Below are 5,256 nucleotides of genomic sequence, written 5' to 3'. Positions count from 1 at the left end.
GGTCTTCGAATGTCCGAGATTTGAAACTTCTTAAAACGGGAGGACCGGGCATCGAAATATTTATTTTATTTTTATTTTATAATTAATATCAACAGACACAGTGTGGTCCTAATGATAATTTCTTAATCTATTTAAAAAGTCAAATTGTAATCTGCTACGTGGAATGTGAAGATCGAACTCGGATGAAACTCTGTTGAAAGTCCGCTGCAAACCAATGATGGCACCGTTCACTCCATAGTTAGTCCGGCGAAGAGGTAATCGGAGGAATAAATTATTGCGAAGGGCGCGAGGGCGAACGTTCATGTTTATCGCACTGAGAAGCTCGGGGCAGTCAATTCGATCTTGCAAAATATCCGAAATCATCATAGCACGGAATAGATCCCGTCGCACTTGCAATGTATCGAGTCCAATAAGCAAACCCCGGCTTTCATAACTTGGCAGCTGGTGAGGGTTGCTCCAAGGCAATCGACGAAGGGCAAACCGAACAAATCTGCGCTGTACTGCCTCAATTCGATGGACGCCGTTGAGATAATGAGGGTTCCACACAACTGAACAATATTCCAGAGTTGATCGAACGAGTGAGCAGTAGAGAGATTTCAAGCAGTAAATATCTGAAAAGTGCTTAGATATTCTCATTATGAACCCCAAACAGCGTGATGCCTTTGCGACAATATAGCTGATATGCTGTTTAAACGTCAGTTGTTCATCGAGAAAAACTCCGAGATCTTTGACGCAATTCGCTCTGTCAATTGTGGATTCAGCTAGACAGTAATCGAATCGAATTGGCGTTTTTTTCCTCGAGAACGTAATGACCGTACATTTCTTGGGGTTTAGGGTCATTCGGTTGATCTCGCACCATTCCGCAAAGGTTTCCAGTTGGCGTTGAAGGAAAGCTGCATCATGAGTATTCCGGATTCTATGGTATAACTTGAGGTCGTCGGCGAAAGACAACCGTGGTCCTTCTAAACAAAAGTTAACGTCGTTGAAATACAGAAGAAAAATCAATGGACCGAGATGGCTGCCTTGCGGAATACCAGATGAAGCACAGAACTCTTCGGATACACAATCACCTATCTTGACTGCTAGACGACGATCACTGAGATACGATTGCATCCAACGGAGAATATTAGTACCAAAGCCGAGTCTATCCAATTTTGCCACTGCAATAGCGTGATTTATCTTGTCAAAAGCAGCTGAAAGGTCCGTGTAGATAACGTCAGTTTGAAGGCCGTCCGACATAGCATCTGTAACATATGTTGTGAACGACAGAAGATTCGTAGATGTTGAACGTTTCGGCATAAATCCATGCTGAGTCTCGGAGATATACTGTTTGCAGTGGCTGGAGATGGGTTCCAACACAGCCATTTCAAACAGCTTAGGAACTGCGCTTAGCATCAACCCGGATAATGTAGCCTACAGAACAGCAAGCAATTTAAAGATGTGGAACACAGTCAATAGAGTTATGATGTAGATCATTATCGTCTTACAGCGGAAACAGCGTGATGAACATCGAGCAACGGGAGAGCAATCACCCCTAGGGAACTCTCTGCAGGAATAAGCTAGATCCACCACCGAAGACTAGTCGAGTAGACTGCAACAGAGCACCGAACATAATGTAATGAGAAGAACAATAACATAAATATCAAATATAAATAGATATAAATAAATGTAAATAGCAATATTCAGATATAGCCCTTTGTAAATATACTGTTCTATACATAATAACTTTGGCTGTTTCCGTCAGTACCTCCACAGGTTCGGGCACGCGGAGGTCCCAGTCTGCCCGGACTGCCCAGGTGTAGATGAAACTGCCGAACACATACTGTTCGTATGTCATCGGTTCGACGTCGAAAGAAGAGCAATGCTTGACGTCTGTCGCTGGGACACAACCTCGGATACCCTTATTCAGCGGATGTGTCAAACGGTGGAGAAGTGGAACGCAGTCTCGGCTGCTACCATCCAGATTGCCAGTAGGCTACAGGTAATCTGGCGAACCGAGCAACAGACGGCGGGCACGGCTAACTAGTGATTGGTTAGCTGGAGCGAAAAAAGGCCAAGCGCAAAATAAGAGAGTGAATGGTCTGTTCATGCCGAGGTAGGTTGGCGCAGCGAATGGCAACCGCGTAAGGGGTAAACCCAGCCACCCCGAAGCAAGACAGAAGAGTGAGTGTATAGGCGTATAAGTGGACTGCCTCATGCCAAGACGGGAGGGTCGTAGCGTAGTATGTTGGAACTAAGCTATCGATGCCTCATGGCGTGGCAGAGGAGTGAAAGGGTGAGCATCCAAGTCAGTCTCACACTGCATGTTAAGGGTGAGCATAAAAGTCAGCCTCACAGGTTGGTAGAGGCTAGCACAAAAGTCAGCCTAGCAAGGAATGAAAAAGGTGAGCACAAAAGTCAGCCTCGCATGGTATGTCAGAAGTGGGGCCTAAGAAAAATGTCCCACATGGGATGCCAGAGGGAGTGACAAAGGTACAATAGAGTGGCACGATTGAGAGTAAATCAGGTGATAGGGTGAGCACCCAAGTCAGCCTCACATGGATGGGTAGGGCGAGCACAAAAGTAAGCCTAGCAAGGAATGAGTAAGGTGAGCACACAAGTCAGCCTCGCATGGAACGTAAAAGGTGAGCACAAAAGTCAGCCTCATGTGGGAGTGTTTGAGTGATTGAGAGAGCACCCAAGTAAGCCTCATACAGGATGTATGATCGCGTGAGTGAGAGTGAATGAGTACATTTAGTACAGCCATCCCCCCAGAAGTAATACCGAGAGGTAGTTCCTGGGAGGAATGATGGCGGAGCCCAATGGAGTTTAGTCGGTATTAATGGCTGGTCACCATTCGAGTCCGACACGCCCCCAGTGCACCCCGTGTGGTAGATTGGACCCTACCGTTAGCACGTGTACTGGGCTAGGACATAAAGGTCTTCTCCATTGTAAAAAAAAAAAGAAATACATAATAACTTTCACCTTACTGTGCATTCGAGCATCCACACCGTGTAAGTATGTAGGTGTGAGTATTGCTTCAAAATCTCGAGTGCTCTGTTCTCCCGAACTGCGATAGCAGCTCAAGGAGCGGTGTCGTTCTGCTGATTCGGTTTAGCTATAAATAGCTCTCCATTGGAATACACACGCATTCTATCAGCGACTTTTAGAAGCAGCACTTCGAGGAAGCAACACAACAGGAGGATGGACAAAAAGAAGCGGATGGAAAAGTAGCAAGAGGTCGACGAGGCGGCTGACTCGAAGCACGAAGGGATGAGCGGAATCACCCTCATCGAAAACGACACCTAGGTCGTCGAAACGCCAGTGAACCGGACGCCACGCTCCATCTGAAATCGCCAGACCAACCACGGCACCCCACCGGTTATTCCGATAGAAATATAGCGAAAACCAAAGGAGTGGTATTGGGAGAACTTCTTTTACCAGGGAACTCTCCGTCAGCGTAAGCTAGATTCATCGCTGGGGACTAGATTGAGTAGAACGCGACGAGACACCACGAATCGCTGGTCATCGGGGCACCAGTGAGAGTGAACCGAACGCCTTGCTTCGTCGGAATCGCCGAACTGACTTCGGTAGGGGAGACTGAGGAGACTTGATCCCCGGGGAGACTTGATCCCATCATTGTAACTCAAAGGCGGATCAGAATACATTAATCGAATATACTAGAAAGTTGAGCAGTTTTATCTAAACATATGTTTCTTTAACAGAAAAAAATAAATTGGACATGTGTTACTGAATTTTTACCGATTCAAAGAAGAACTGAAGAAGATTTATTTTCTAAATTTTCAAACTTTTATACAATTGATAAAGTAACCCACTACATACTATATTTTTGCATACAGAATTACAGGAGAATGTCAATTATATGAATACGTTATGATTGAGCTGATTTTTTTTGTTCAGCTACACTTGCGCTAAAATTTGCTGAAATAGATGCTATGGGTTCACTTGATCCCTTCAAATTTGTGGAGATTTGATCCCCTTCGCCATGCTTCATACACATTACTGAAAATAACCAAATTCACACCAGAACAATTGATGTCATTGTTGCCATAAAATAACAAAAAATACTGTCAAAAATAAACGCTTCATCGTACAGAAACTTAACTGTAATTGTTTACTACAGTATACGTAGCAACCATGCATCCCACATTTGACGTTCCTTAACCATAATAACGACATTGCACAGAGATTTGGGGAATTCGTAAAAAAAATCTTGTGAGAGATGCGTAATATGTAGTAACAAAAATAGTAATATGTAATCACAACATTTTAATCAATACCACAATACATTTATAACATTGAATGGGGTTAGGTACCTATTTTTGTCCTATTAGGGAGAATACCATTATTTATTTCGATTATAGAGGTTTTAGCCTTAAGGTCATTCGCCTCTTATTAAGAGCCAATATAATAACAAAATTGTCTTGAGAATGGTGAATATCTTCTGTTTGAGCGCAGCAAAAACTCTAATCGAGTACCCCAATTATCGCAACACCATTTGAGCTAATGCGTTGAGCAAAGATGGCAGAAGCTGCTCTAACCAAAGGCTTCAGATGGGTAGGATGATAGTAGAAAAAGGATAAAAATAGGCTTACTACCCTACATGCTCTTTTAAACACGTTTTTAAAAAATAATCAAGTGTCCCCAAAATCGAGTCTCCACTAATCAAAGAATTTTCCAGTTTTTTGTTGTTTTCCAAAAATGCTCATAGCTCATGTCCAGTATAATATTTCCATGTAATTTTTTTATGATTATCAGTCAACCCTAGAAACAATATAAAACTACAAAAAATACATAGTTTTTGTATCATTCCACGGAGTAGGATTGAAAAATAAAAAAGGGGATCAAGTCTCCTCAGTCTCCCCTACCTAGCCGGTTGGCTCCGTTTCTGGAGAACTTCTCTTGCAGGGGAACTCTCCGTTGGAGTTCATCAGGTGCATCGTCGGGGACTAGAGAAGTTCGCGGACAAGTCGGGGAGCTGAATGGCTCATCAAGGAAGTAGTGCTAAATGGCACCGGACATGGAGCCAAAGGGATCAAAAAGTTTTGGAACTGAAACCAAAGAAGAATCGGTATCGGGAGAACGTCATTGGCCGGAAAACTCTCCGTCGTACAGTTGGATTCACCGCCAGGAACTAGACTGAGTAGACCGCAAACCGGACGCCCTACTCCACCGGAATCGCCGAATTGACCTCGGAACCTGGCTGGTTGGATCGCTTTCGAACTTCTCTCGCCGGGGAACTCTTCGTCGGAGTAG

Source organism: Topomyia yanbarensis, chromosome 2, assembly GCF_030247195.1.
Source record: "Topomyia yanbarensis strain Yona2022 chromosome 2, ASM3024719v1, whole genome shotgun sequence".
NCBI classification, from domain to species: domain Eukaryota; kingdom Metazoa; phylum Arthropoda; class Insecta; order Diptera; family Culicidae; genus Topomyia; species Topomyia yanbarensis.
The sequence above is the reverse complement of the archived record's forward strand: the minus strand, read 5'-3'. Positions refer to the sequence as shown.